The following is a 15,826-nucleotide window of genomic DNA, read 5'->3' on the forward strand; positions in this document are numbered from 1 at the left end:
ATTTATTATTATTTCTGAAAGCATATCATCATATGCAAGTTTCAGGACCCAAAACATGGTGGCTTTTTTGGTAACTAAAATGCCTGTTTGTATTTGTGGATTTTGTACATGCAATGGACAGGCATAGTTAATTTTTATTTATTAAGATTTATTATATATTCATACAAATTCAAGGCATCTGCTCAGCCCTATATTTTGGCAGGATCCTCTTTTGCAGTGGAACTGGAGGGACGTTATAAGTGAAACTAATAAGTAAAATATGTTTTAGAAATAAAATACAGATGGGGAGCATCTAAGTGTTGTATTGCACAACAGCGTGCTCTGTGTGTGTGCCATTCATCTCATAGGCTTTAGGCTTTGTGAATGTGTCTGCAATCTAGAGTTGCATTTTGAACTGTTCTGGAAAAGTCATGTAGTGTACAAACTATTACTATACATAGCACGCTGATGAAACAGGCTAGCTAACATCTACGCTGGTATAATTCTGGCTAATGGTGCGCCTCATCCTAAAACACTTATAAAAAGAGAAGCACACTTTTCATAACAAGTTTTCTTCAGAAAATATAAATTGTATTATAAGAATGGCCTTAGAGCTATTCAGCTAGGCTGTGTCCCACTTTTCCAGAACAGTCTCCCATCAAACACATGCCTCTTGCATCCCACATCACTATCCTCGATTCCCAGTTTGCATTTGCATCTGACTAGTGCTAACAGATCATCACAATAGAGACTGAACCTCATAACTACCTTCCCTTTTCTTCCATGGTGGGAAGTTTCTCTTTGGCTCCACTATCTGACTTAAAAGGGATTTGCCTCTGCCTTTAAGAAGTGGCTGTAGATAGACAGGAGAGTTGGGTAGCATTGGTCAAGTGCAGATGAGGAAGGAGGTAGATAGAACCCTGAACACAGAGCTTTGCAAAGATAAGAGCAATCTTGTCTTTATAGCAAATTCTGCTATTGGAATTGCATGTAGCCCCTGTTGGCTATTTCATGGGAGCTGTGCCTTCATTCGAATATTGAATAGCCTTTTGGAAGAGAGGAGAATTCGCCTCTCTGTTCTTTCACCCATGAAACACACAAGGGAGCCCTTTTGATTAGCCTAAGCACATCTGTTATGATAAGTGGCAAAGCTTGGCTTGCATCCCTGCTTCTAGACTTCAGTTGCATTCTTAGAGCCTATTACTACAAGGTGCCTTCAGATCAGTTTTATATGACAAGAGGCACTCCGCACCTTCAGGATCAGAGCATGAGTCACTTGTTCTACTCCTTATGCCAAAGAAAGGCTCTTAAAGTAGAGGATAAATTATGCTATGGTGTTGAGAATCATGAGTTTGTGTTTCATTCTTTACATGGATCTGTCAGAATGGTTAGTCTTCCAGTCTGTCTCAGTGCTTTATTCATTCATACAATGTGTTAATTATATTTCTTTTGTTTAGTGATTTCTCTGCAGTCAAAAAAGCATGTTGCCTGCGGATTATTAATCCACTAGAAATGTGGCAGCGTAGCAGGATCTTGCTGTGTTTTAGCAGACTGCATACCTATGCATGGACTTTGAATATGAGCAGAGAGAATCCCATTATTTTGACAGTGTAGGGTAGCTACATGATCATTTTATTGTGAACTTCAAATGTATACCTTATTCCTTGACAGAGGAACATCTCAATGTGGTAAGAATAGAACCGTTTTTTAAACCATTTTGTGGAATTGGATTATCAGGGAACCCTAGGATGACAGATATTTCTTTCCCCATCCAAGAAGTCCCAAAAGCACCCCAAGTGAAGCAGGTTTGGACGTGCATATGTTGTTGTTTATGATCTCCTACCAGATGTGAAGAAGTTTGTTCTGATATTTGCCAGGGGCCTATATGATCCTGGGCCAGCCCTATATGGGGAAAATAATAACTCTGTATGGTATGTGAAATAGCAAAACCATCAGATCCTCTGCTGTATGTACCAATGCACTCTCCATAGATGCTTGTACTATGTTCTAATGTCCTCACAGGCAGACATGCTTCTGTAGAAGCCATTTAACACTTTATTCCATTACCAACTACTACTATTAATATTAACAGATGACATTGGCTTTGAATACGTACTAATAGAGGCAGCATGGTCTAGTGAATTGAGCCAAGAACTCCTTTGTAATAATCCTCACTCTGCCACTGACTTACTGTTTGACCTTAGGTTAGTCTCTTAAAATATATCTATTGCAATAAAGCAACTATGCAAAAGTGAGTTTTCTTTTCCACAGATCTGCTTTATGTGTGTTCTAAGTCATATCTCTTATTTCATTGTTTTTACTACATTTTCACCACAGAACCAATTACAGCCATGGAAGACTCAGCTGAATTCTTCCCTGGCCCATGCACCATCAAGAGAAACATTATCTGCAATAAATCCCAATTATAGAACCTCGACATGCAGCATGCTGTCCCCCTGAATAGTTTCCATATTAAAATTGTTCAGCTGGCAAGTAAAAAGTATTTTCTAACTGCCAGTACTTCAGCTGGGATATGAAAGCCAAGCTGTGTATATAAATCCACCTAGAATATTGTGTCTGATTCTGGTTGTCCCACCTGAAAAAGATCTAATGAAACTGGAAAAGGTGCAAGAAAGGCAACAAGGATGATCATGGGTATGGAATGGCTTCTGTAGTAATCTTGGGGTTCATTAAATAACAAACCAAAAGAATGAGAGAGAAATAAAACTTTTAATAAAATAAACTGGAGAGCTTCTGCTGTGAGGGGCTGTATGTAGCCATGCTGTGTTCCCAGCCTCTGCCTCCAGACCACATCTCCAAATTCCTATGTTCATAATACTGTCACTTATGAGGGAGCATCTCTAAATAATAATCTTCTACAAACATATCTCTATGACTTCCCTCTTAAAGAAAAACAAATTAACTCTCATATAAAATAGCTAACAGCAATCTAATGACACATGCATTAAATTTCTTAACTCATGTAATTTCCATAAGCCCAATGTTTCACTTGCCTGGAAAAGGGGTATTTCAGGAAAGTTATGAAGTCTTTCAGGACATTTAAGCTCCCGCTCTAATCATCTCAGTATCAACCTTTTGGTTAGAGTCTGAATTGTTCTTTTGTTCCTTGACAGTTTCTCCTTTGTACCTTGATAAAGGATCAGTGAGATGGGAAATGCCAAACTCCGCATCTACTCTCAATGTGTTGGAATGTTCTGAGATTAGTCGTAAGTCCCTTCAATTATGTCAAAAGGTGTCTCCGTGGTCAGTCTGTACTACATAAGACCTTAGATGCAGCTGTTCTTTAACGGTACCCCTTTGGCCCCAAGTAGTACAGGTGTGATACCTCAGGCACACTCCATCCACCTTGGTTAAGAGATGGAAGATCGCGTTCCCTTTTCCCAAAATAATATTTCTGCTTCCACTTCTGATTTTCTTTCATCTTCCATATGGTTTCATTGTTATGAGATTTCAGCAAGCTATCAGTAATTGGTAAATTAAATCTGATCCTTCTTCCCATTACCAGCTGAGCTGGGGAGAAAAGCCATTCTCCAGGGGTGTACTTTGGTAAACCAGTAATGCTTTATACATATCACACCCACTGTCAAAAGTATTTTTCATAAGGTTCTTTATTATCAGTATAGATCTTTCCACAAGTCTATTTGATTGGGGGTAATTCAGATGATGTTTTATGATGAAAATTGCAATCTATGGCAAATTGCCTAAAATTTGCACTGGAAAATTGCGGCCTATTATCGCTAAAGACTTCATCAGGAATTCGATCTCTGGAGAAGATTCCCTTCATGTCGGCTATCACTGACTTACTATTCGTACTGTGAAGTGTGCAAATTTCCGGATACAGAGAATAATAATCTGTGATTATGAAAATAACCCTTTGCCAGGTGAATAAGTCAGTGCCTACATCAGGTCCAGCTTTAGGATGTGTGGGGCCCGATTAGAAAGAGCTGACACTTAAGACAGTGGCAGTGATTGAGCTGCCGCCAAAGATAGCTGCGGCAATTTGGCGGCAGCTCAATCAGCGGAGGGTGCGGTGCCCTTCTACTGGACGCTGCAGGGCCCTCTTAGGCGCGGTGCCTGATTCCCAGGAATCAGTGGAATTGCCCTAAAGCCGGCCCTGACCTACTTTCTTATAAGCCCTTTGTGGAACTGGATGAGGTCTCAATGGCTCTACCTCTTGGCATGGCTTATATTTCAAACAGGAAAAGCAGTTTCCTGCCACATTAGTACTGTAGTGATTGGTCTGTGGCCAATACAACCCCTCCTTGTGCTCATTGTTTGCACTTCTCAATTCCTAAGTGACCCTCATGGATCTTCCATAGCAGTTCTTTTCCAAGGTTCATTGGAATTACAACCTTACTGCCCTTGAAAATCACCCTAAGTTCATGTTTGTGGTTCTGATAGTCTCTTATACTTGGACAGCAACTGTTTATTTCTTCAGGCCACTCTTTATTATCACTTCTTTAAGGATTCCCAATGATTCATAGTTCTCTGTTTCCTCTCTTATGTGTTGCAGTTTCCTGTCAGCTATAGGAGTTGACTTGACAATTGAATCTACATAGACTTACGTCTCTGTCTCTAAAGTTTTCTCTGGTTTCATGAGAGCCACTGCTCTGGAAAGGGCATCTGCCATGAACATGATTTGCTGTCGCAACCAAATCATACTTTGCAGCTTTATCATCATTCTTTGAATCTTAAGGAACAGTCATGTAGCAGTTTGCTGAATAACATTATCAGGGGCTTGTGGTCCATTTCAACTTCCACTGTCTGTCCATAAATATACTGATTGACTCTCACAGGCAAACAGTATTCCTAAAAGCTCCTTTTCGATCTCTGCATATCTGGTTTCTGCCTCAGGGTATGTCTACATCTACAATTTTGCAGCACTGGTTGTTACAGCTGTATTAGTACAGCTGTATAGGGCCAGCGCTGCAGAGTGGCCACACTTACAGCAACCAGCGCTGCAAGTGGTGTTAGATGTGGCCACACTGCAGCGCTGTTGGGCGGCTTCAAGGGGGGTTCGGGGAATGCGAGAGCAAATCACGGGGAAGCAGGTCTCCTTCCCCGGTTTGCTCTCGCGTTCCCCGAACCCCCCTGCAAACCGCGGGGAAGGAGACCTGCTTGCACGGGGGTTCGGGGAACACGAGAGCACACCACGGGAAAGGAGACCTGCTTGCTCGGGGGTTCGGGGAACGCGAGAGCAAACCGCGGGGAAGGAGACCTGCTTGCTCGGGGGTTCGGGGAACGCGAGAGCAAACCGCAGGGAAGGAGACCTGCTTGCTCGGGGGTTCGGGGAACGCGAGAGCACACCGCGGGGAAGGAGACCTGCTTGCACGGGGGTTCAGGGAACACTGGAGCAAACCGGGGAAGGAGACCTGCTTCCCCGCGGTTTGCTCTCGCGTTTCCCGAACCCCCCTGCAAACCGCGGGGAAGGAGACCTGCTTGCACGGGGGTTCGGGGAACACGAGAGCACACCACGGGAAAGGAGACCTGCTTGCTCGGGGGTTCGGGGAACGCGAGAGCAAACCACGGGGAAGGAGACCTGCTTGCTCGGGGGTTCGTGGAACGCGAGAGCACACCGCGGGGAAGGAGACCTGCTTGCACGGGGGTTCAGGGAACACTGGAGCAAACCGGGGAAGGAGACCTGCTTCCCCGCGGTTTGCTCTCGCGTTTCCTGAACCCCCCTGCAAACCGCGGGGAAGGAGACCCGCTTGGGGGGGGATTCGGAGAACACCGGAGCAAACCGCGGGGAAGGAGACCTGCTTGATTACCAGAGAGGCTTCCTCAGGTATGCTGGGATACCTGCTTATTCCACGGAGGTCAAGAAAAACGCTGGTAAGTGTCTACACTTGATTACCAGCGCTGGATCACCAGCGCTGGATCCTCTACACCCGAGACAAAACGGGAGTATGGCCAGCGCTGCAAACAGGGAGTTGCAGCGCTGGTGATGCCCTGCAGATGTGTACACCTCCTAAGTTGCAGCGCTGTAACCCCCTCACCAGCGCTGCAACTTTGTGATGTAGACAAGCCCTCAGTCAGTGATTTGGATGCATATGTAAATGGTTGCCAACAATCCTCATTCTTCTGTAAAATCACTGCACCTAACCCAGACTGTTACACATCTTCTGAAATTTTAATAGGCTTTCCTGATACATAGAATTTCAACACTGGTTCTTGTATCAGTTGTTGTTTTAAATCTTCCCATGATTCCTCCTGTTTTGCACCCCAACTTCTTATCAGAAAATTTCATTAGCACACGCCTACTTTTTGTGCCAAGGTCATTAATAAAAATATTGAATACTCCGCTAGTAACCTCTGTCCAGTCTGAATTCACCTTTCATCACAACCCATTGCCTTCTCCCCTTTGGCCAGTTCTTTATCCACCTTACAATGCTTATGCAGATCCCTATTTTCCCTAATTATTTCCCAGGTGGTACCATGTCAAATGCTTTACTAAAGTCCAAATGTATTAGATCTACTGCACCTCCCTTATTTAAAAATTATTTTCTCACAGAAGGAAATCAGGTTAGTCTGGCACAATCTACCTGTGGTAATCCCATGTTGCATTACATTTACCTCTATGCATTTAATTATTTCCTTCATAATTTGCTCTTCCTTTTACATTTGGACCAAGCAATGTAATTTCTAACAGCAGCATGTTGGGAGATTGGTTGAGTACCATCACCTGACTTGCAAATATCACTTTAAGAATTTGGGTTTACACTGGAGTTCTAGCCAAGTGTGGAGAAGGCCTATCTCTATTTAATTGTTAGATCCCATAGGGCCATAGTCCATTGTGATGCAGCTGCAGAGCCAGCACAAGGATATTAAACATGAAAGTTGTCAGTGTTGGTATTTCAATTCTTGCTGATGGATTCTGACTGGATGGAAGATTTGAACTCCAGGGTACTTTGGTAGATGATCTTTTTAAGGTAGGTCAGCATTTTGGTCTCAGCTGCTTTACTCAGATTGACCTTTTAAGATGTTTGAAGAGCAAGGAGTACTTGTGTCACCTTAGAGACTAACACATTTATTTGATCATAAGCTTTCATGGGCTAGAACCCACTTCATCAGATGCATGGAGTGGAAAATACAGTAGGAAGATATATATAGTACATGAAAAGATGGGGGTTGCCTTACCAATTCTAACGAGACAATTAAAGTGGGCTATTATCAACAGGAGGAAGAATCACTTTTGTATTGGTAATCAGGGTGGTCCATTTCAAACAGCTGACAAGAAGGTCTGAGTAACAGTAGGGGAAAATTAGCATGGGGAAATTAGTTTTTAGTTCTTGTAATGACCCACCCTCTCCCAGTCTTTGTTCAGGCCTAATTTGATGGTATCCAGTTTGCAGATTAATTCCAGTTCTGCAGTTTCTTTTGGAATCTGTTTTTGACGTTTTTTTTAATGGAAGAATTGCCACTTTTAGCTCTGTTATTGAGTGTCCAGAGAGGTTGAAGTGTTCTCCGGCTGGTTTTTTAATGTTATAATTCTTGACATCTGATTTGTGTCCATTTGATTCTTCTGGTTTGACCTCAACTCCTACTGAAGTTAATGGGATTGAAGGTTGTTCGGTAACTGGCAGGAGCAGGCTCATCGCTTCTTTTTAAAAAATGCTGTGGAGTTATTTCTGGGTGCTACTACAGAACTAAACTTATCCCCAACCCATTGTGGGTGGATGGTCTGGAAAGGAGCTGAGCTGGATTGAATTGGCATGACTGACACTGGAAATGTATTGACATGCAGGAACCCCACCCCCATGAAACAGAAAGAAAACCTTTCAAGCTGATGTTATTTTAATATAATAGTGTCCAGAGACCCCCATTGGAATCAAAGCCTGTGTGGTGGCTACTGTGCAAACATAAAATAAAAGACTGTCTTTGTCCCAAGGGATCTCACAGTCTGAATAAGGATGAGATGTGACAACAGTGGGATGTAAGGATAAAATGAGGCACTATTAAAGGGCAAGAGAAACACCAGGCTGTAAGTACTATTGAGTACACAGTATGGTGGTTGCATAGCTTTAAAAAAAATAAATGAACCAGAGCTATTAATGACTCACTAACAGGCTACCTCCCAGTCTAGGGGATAACAGTGGGGGGCTGATTAGTTTATAGTGACACACATCTCAGGGGCTGAAGTTACTGATTCTTTCCCAGACTTTTTTCATCTCCTTAAAGTACAAATATTTGTTGAAAAAGTTGTGACTTCCTGGTTTCATCAGCACTGACCAGCAACCTAAAGATAAGTGGGATTAACTGAGTTGATCTACTGAAGTCAGCAATTTAGGGACATGGTTTGTTTATTCTTTAAGTGACAACTTAATATAAATTACTTCCAGTCCTTCCCTGATATGCTCGACTGGTGGGAAACTGGGAAACATCTACAGATGAAATAACTTGTGGTCAACTTTTTTGGTGGAGGGGAATGTGAAGAAGTGGAGCTGGTCTGTAATTTATTGATACAGTATGTTCTATATGTTTGTAATTGGTTTTATGTTAGGATACATGGGGTTAATTCAAGATGAGGCTGATTGCATATAGCTAGGAAAGAGCACCAGTGGCTCCAACACTTAAGGAACAATGCAAGAGCCATTGGCTTTGAAGTTCTGATACCCTGCTGAGCTCACCAGACTGGCTTGGGGCAGTAGAAGCAAAAGGCTGGGAAATGGAGACACAGGGCTTCTGGCTGGACAAAAGTGACCCTTTCTAGGGAGGGAGCATTTGTTTGGGGGAGACAGTAAAGTGAGGTCTCCACCCAGTAAGGTGACCAGATAGCAAGTGTGAAAAATCAGGACAGAAGGTGGTGGGTAATAGGAACTTATACAACAAAAAGCCCCAAATATCTAGACTGTCCCTATAAAATTGGAACATCTGGTCACCCTACCGCCCAGGAAGGCAAGCCTTTAGGTAAGACACATTTGTGTAGAGACTGATGGCTGGTATAACAACCTTTTTTTCTTACGTTATGCTTTGCTCCTGAGTTTTGTTGCGGATACAGACTAAGATGGCTGCTACTCTGAAACCTGTTAAGATTAAAGAATACCTGGGTTTCAGAATGCTATCTGGTCACTCTTTGCACTGCCGGTCACAAGCTTCCAGAAGGGAGAACAGCTGGTGCCGAATCCAGTTGGACCTGCGGGCATAAGCATGGTTGATGCACTGGATTTTGTAGCTGAGGATCCAGTCTAAGAGAGGTAAAGGCACAAAGCTGGATATTCATGAGGGTCGTGAGTGATACAACTAACCCTGTGACTGGGGGTGGGGAGACCTGCTTTTGCATTCCAGCGTTCAGAAGTGTGGAAATGGCTACATAATATAGGGCAGGCAGGAAATTTAGAAGACAGTATTGAAGCTCTGGCAGAAGTAAAACATCATAGTTCGCAGCTGAACACTTGTAAGAAAAGTGTATTGAATAAATAGGCTGCTCTGTTGGCTGCTGAGGATGTCGTTCGGTATCTGCAATGGCCCACCAAGTACTCTTGGGTTTTGAAGGAAAAACTCCCTCCCGTCTGGCTTGACAGACCTCTCTCACCAGCTTAACATCAGTGAATTTATTTCTGATTTGCACTGGTGAAAGGGAGAGCAACATCCGGCTGTGACTGTTTTCTTCTAGCTCAGGCCTTCATATTCCTTTTGTCCCCTCCAGGCAACAGACGTTTTGTCCTTGGAAATAGCAGTGGAATTTCAGATTGAGGGTTCTTTTAAATCCATGTTTTTCCACCATGACTTAAAAAAAAAAGGGCAAAGCAAAACCAGCAAATTTGACACTGCTCTTACCTACTGTTTTATTGGTAAAGGACTCTCCTCTTCAGTCAACAAGGCACTTGTTTTACCCCTTCCACCTGGATTCTGAGTCTGATCTTTTACCTCCACAATTTTACATACAAACAAACATGTCCCTGGATTTTGCTTTAAATCTTCCACATGGATTGTGGAGGTATTTGTTTAGTATCATCCTCATGTCTGACTGTGGATGTGCTCCTTGGAGAGGAACTTAACACTGCTTGTTGTAAAAGAGAAAAAATCTGATTTCTATAGCCTTGGATGCTGTTGATCTAAAGCTATTTTGTGCTTTGCTACCTGCATATATTTTGGACCTGCCACACTTCTGAACCAACTCTCAGTGGGGAGCTCAAAGCACACCAAAAATCTATACAATGAAAAAGATCAGCAAAAGGGAATAGGAGTGAATGGCAAAATGATAGTAAAATGTTCCCACCTCTGTTTTAAATTTTATAATTTAGGTACAAAGGAAGACAAAGCCTCTAATATCTCCTTAAGTCCGCTGTTGCTGTCCTTCTAACCTGTAACTGTTACTGTTAGTTAAAGGCCATGGTCCATCTTCCAATCCAGCTTTTAAAGCAAAAGTTTCGAGCAGTCTAGGCATTTCTGAGATTATCCTCAAGGAGAAGAAGAACTTCTAAAGAAGCCGCCTCTTAGCCATGGTGCTCGACCAGCTTTCCAGAAACAATTGTTAGAGATTCAAAAAGCTGAACTGGGATCCATTTCACAGCTGGAAATTGTTTCTCTCCGGTAATATTAAAAGTGCAAAGGAGCCCAGCTGCCTACAAAGGGTGACAGCTGGCTGAGCAGGGAGGGTGCTCATGTGGCAAAGTAGTAACAGTTTTACAGGGGCTCAAGTGAGCCTAATTGTCCTTTAAGAAGAAATCTAAAGTGAGCTGAAGATGGCTGTTTGCATTCTGCACAAACTCTGAGACAGCCCCCTGAGAATACAGGGCCATATGCTGAAAGACTTAAGAACAATTGGTGGAACTGTTTTTAATATAAATTAAATGGATTTTTTTAAAAGCCACAACTTACAAATAATTTCAATTATGTGAGGCCAGTGCTTGAAAAAAATCCATTAGTCAGTGCCTAGTTAAAAAAAATGAAAGAACAAAAAAACCTTCCCCAGGAAAAGTGTTAGGATCCTAGGCCATTAATTTCTGCAGAATTGAAGTGTTTTAATTGAAGAAAACCTCCCAAATGTTAACCAGTGAAGCACTGTATTCTTGAGTCTGCTCCATTTCCCTCTCCTCCTAGTCATAAGGTTCTCAGAGCAGCCTCAGAGTGATGATCAGACTCTGGTCAATGAGCAGCCGTGAAACTGATGAGAATCGGATCTCTGCTCATCTTTTCTATAGCCTTTAACTAATAGGTTTAATCTTTTTGCTAGCAGCCCTCTTAAATTTTTCAAACCCATTATAATGACATGGAGATTAGCTCCTATGTTTACTTAGACTTTTACTGTTTTCAGTATTGGAGGGTATGAGTTTAGCTGTTGTGGATGTGAAGTCCCTGTGTGAGGGGTTCAGCGGTGAAAATCTTTGTAAGAGATGGCCCAGAAACCTAAAGCTCGTTACTTTTATGTGCACTAAATTAAATGGCAAGGTTAGCAATTAAGCTGCAGTGTTTGTGAATGAAATATGCTCTGGGGATATAGTCTTCTTTCAACATACCCATATATTGTTAATTGGAATTATACCTATGCATCATTTAAAGCATATTTCCTATTTGGCTGCCAACACTAGTATTTTGAGCATTCGCTGTATTGGCCATATTGGCGGTATAAACATCTGTGGGTCCTCATTACATCTGGTTGGTGCTTGTAATATAAATATCAGTGGTGTGGTTACATAATGCAAAGTTCCTGGTGGTTTCTAACTGCTTTTTTGTTACAGTGTTTTCTTTTACTCTTCCTTCTGTTCACAGTTACTACTTTGGTGGATAGTGAAGTATCTCAAGTGTCTTGCAAAAGTATCAGTCACTAGTTTTGTAGTTACTGATGCTGAATTGGCCTGCATAAGCTTTTGCTTAACTTGGAGTTTTTAATGTGAAACTGGTTATAAAATAGAAATTTTGAAATACTGAGATTAAAAATCACCCCTTTCAAACCTGTCTATACCATTTATTTTAATGAGTTATATACTTGAGAAATAAGCATAAACCATGGTAATGAACTGCCTCCTGATATCATTGATCCATTCTTGAGTCCTTCAGAAATGGCCGCACCACCCCCAGTTCTCAGTATCTCTGGTTCCCCATTCACTATAAGAGCCAGTTCAAAACTGCCCATATCTCACTGAGACACCACCCTCCGTTCAGTACATTTGCCACACCCTCATCTCATCTCACCCTTTCCCACAACACAGCCCCACTTCCATTGGTGCAAGAATCTTCTCTGCAACATCTGTTGTCTGAAAAAACCTCCCTTGTAACTCTCTTATCAAATCTAGGGTGACCAGATGTCCCAATTTTATAGGGACAGTCCTGATTTTTGGGTCTTTTTCTTATATAGGCTCCTATTACCCCACCACCCCCTGTCCCAATTTTTTCACATTTGCTGTCTGGTCACCCTATATCAAATCACACCTGTAAACATCTCCTTTCCCCCTTGCCCTATACTTCTTAATGTCCTCCTGTGTCTCTGTTGTCAACTCTGTAATTGTTTGTTGTATTTATAATAGTTCTGTGAAAAGGTTGTATGAAAGACCCTATATAGTGTACTTGAGCCAACATTGTTATCAAGCTGTATATAACAAGATGGTGTGGTATCAGAATTACTGCTTGAGCGCTGCACTTTATGCAAGACGTGCTGGTATGAGCAAGGCTGTGCACCCTCTTCTTTTAGTACAGTGGTACAAAATTGTGGCTCTTAACAGGTGAAGGATGGCTTCAAATTGTGACTTTGTTGGCGTCATCATTTAAAAATTTCTGAAGGAGCTCTTCGTTCTACAAACTTTGAGTGGATTTACGTAGTAACTTTTTATGATTTCTACCTTATAAACCAAAATCTGCAACCTGTGAAGAAAATTGGGGTTGGCATTTTTCATTTATACACTTATCAGTTGTAAAAATAACTATAGGGCTGAAAAATGTCAATTTAGTCACTTCTAAGCATTGCAGGCATTACAGAAATAGCATTGTTATTGCCTGTAGTCTCTTATCAGAGTGTATCCTCCAGCGAAAATAACTTTTTGAAAAGTTTTTCCCCCCAGTGCCAAAAGTACAGAAGAGATTTTTTCTATAGGATCCATCCCATTCCAATTGAAATGGAGGAGAGGCTACCCAATGTGTGAGTTTGATTTGGCACTTCCTAAGCTCATAATGCAGCTTAATAAGATACAGCCTTTGTATCTATAATAATATACCAAGTAGGCCATAAAATGAAGTCAATTTTATAAGGGTATATTGCGAATACCAAGCCTAGCTATTAACCTAAATAATTAACAGAGGCATAAGGTGGGGTGAGGTCATAACTTTTATTGGACCAACTTCTGCTGGTGAAAGAGACAAGCTTCCAAGCTCCACAGAGCTCTTCTTCCCCTAAAGTTATTAAAAGGCATCTTGGCACTTTTAGGGGCATTTACTTTGTAAGTTTCCAATGTGTATGTTGCTTGCTTTCTAAGTTCATCATTGACTTTCAGTACACACAGGGGTAGGACCAGCCCATGCGAACTTATGTAAGCATGCCATTCAGAGTATCACTGTTACGCTGTTTCACAGAATTTAATTAATAGTTGAGTCACTCCAAGGCCATTCTGCGAAACCCAGATCTGAGGCTCATCTGGATCTTTTACTCATTCAGTTAATGAGGGACATTACTGCACCAGTTTGAAAACTACCAATATTATTTTGAGTATGAGATTTTGCTCTTTTTCTTGTACACTTAAGAAAACAGAAGATTATTCCACTGTTACCATTAGAGGGAAAGAACAGTTTTAAAGATTTTTTTCTATTAAAAATAACTTAGGCTCCTAAGTTACTCAGGTGCTTTTGAAAATCAAACCCTTTCTCATATCTAGAACTACTCCCACAATTGATATGAGGTCTTGATTGCTCATTTTAGAATCATTCCATGCACAGAATCTCCATTGAAGTCAGTGGAGGTTCACATCATAGATGGAAGAACAACACTTTTAACCATTTGTGTGTCTATCTTTTAGTGTTTTAATGGCTTTCAGAACACTGGACATGTATGATTTTAATACAGCATATACTGTACTTGGCCAAACAAACTACAAAAATTCCTTCGTTGTGTGTGTGTGTGTAACGAAAAGTCAGTATTGGTAGCAAAAAATCAACAACAAAACTTCTAGTGGCCATGCTCTTGTGTTTGTTCTATGGAAGCCTAAACTTTCAATTAATTTGAGTTGTTTCTGTATTGGATGGCCAACTTGAGACACATTGGGCCGGATTTTTTTTCCAGTGTCCTGGAAATCCAATCTTGTGGAGAGAGCTGTGAATTTCATTCTAGTAACCCAAACCATAAGCTGTGCTTAATTCATTTATGGAGCCCAGTCCTGTACCCTTCAGGAACAGCTATGCCTGAGTAAAGACTATATGATTGTGTCTTTGATTGTTTTAAGTGGTATATTCTCTCATATAGGTTAGATCAGTGACTTTCAGACTTTAATACTTAATATACCACAATAGCTTCAAAATGCTTGGCATACCACCTTGGTAATTTTAATCAGTGTGGGTATAATGGATTCTTAATCTGAAACAATATTTTAAAACAAACCATGTATCAGATTGTCTGGTTTATGTACTGTCACTTTATTGGGCCTGGGGCTCTACACTACGCATTTAAACCTATTTTAGCAGAGTTAAACCGATTTAACGCCGCACCTGTCCACACTACGAGGCCCTTTATATTGATATAAAGGGCTATTTACATTGGTTTTTGTACTCCTCCCCGATGAGAGGAGTAGCGCTAAAATCGATATTACCATATCGGATTAGGGTTAGTGTGGCCACAAATCAACGGTATTGGCCTCCGGGCGGTATCCCACAGTGCACCACTGTGACCGCTCTGGACAGCAGTCTGAACTCGGATGCACTGGCCAGGTAGACAGGAAAAGCCCCACGAACTTTTGAATTTCATTTCCTGTTTGGCCAGCGTGGAGCTGTGATCAGCACAGGTGACCACACAGAGCTCATCAGCACAGGTAGCAATGCAGTCTCCTGAGAATCGAAAAAGAGCTCCAGCATGGACCACATGGGAGGTACTGGATCTGATCGCTATATGGGGAGAGGATTCAGTGCTAACAGAACTCCGTTCCAAAAGACGAAATGAAAAAATATTTGAAAACATTTCCAAGGCTATGATGGAGAAAGGCCACACCAGGGACTCAGTGCAGGGCAGAGTGAAAGTTAAGGAGCTCAGACAAGCCTACCAGAAAACTAAAGCAGCAAACGGAAGGTCTGGGTCAGGGCCGAAAACATGCCGCTTCTACGCTGAGCTGCATGCAATTTTAGGGGGCTGCACCACCACTACCCCACCCCTGTCTGTGGATTCCGAGGTGGGGGTTGTAATCTCAACCATGGCTGAGGATTCTGCGGAGGGGGAAGATGAGGAGGAGGAGGAAGAGGAGGACGACGACCTTGCAGCGAGCACACAGCACTCCATTAGCCCCAACAGCCAGGAGCAATTACCCTCCCAAGCCACTAGCCCAGACAGTGAAGCCATGGAAGCGACCTCTGGTGAGTGCACCTTTGTAAATATAAACATGGTTTAAAAGCAAGCGTTTTTTAATGATTGATTTGCCATGGGGGCTTGGGATGCATTCGTGGCCAGTAAAGTTACTGGAAAAGTTTGTTAACATGTCTGGGGTGGAGCGGAAATCCTCCAGGGACATCTCCATGAAACACTCCTGGAGGTACTCCAAAAGCCTTTGCAGAAGGTTTCTGGGCAAGGCAGCCTTGTTCCGTCCACCATGGTAGGACACTTTACTATGCCATGCATGTAGCAAGTAATCGGGTATCATTGCGTGACAAAGCATAGCTGCGTATGGTCCCGGTGATTGCAGGCATTCAAGAAACA

The 15,826-nt window shown here is 42.1% G+C and overlaps 1 protein-coding gene across 4 annotated transcripts in view; it reads left to right on the plus strand.

The window, feature by feature from the left end:
• PDZD2 (PDZ domain containing 2) overlaps positions 1 to 15,826 on the plus strand; it is a 210,946-nt gene that overhangs the window by 37,562 nt on the left and 157,558 nt on the right. The window lies entirely within an intron of this gene.

Source organism: Gopherus evgoodei, chromosome 6, assembly GCF_007399415.2.
Source record: "Gopherus evgoodei ecotype Sinaloan lineage chromosome 6, rGopEvg1_v1.p, whole genome shotgun sequence".
NCBI classification, from domain to species: domain Eukaryota; kingdom Metazoa; phylum Chordata; order Testudines; family Testudinidae; genus Gopherus; species Gopherus evgoodei.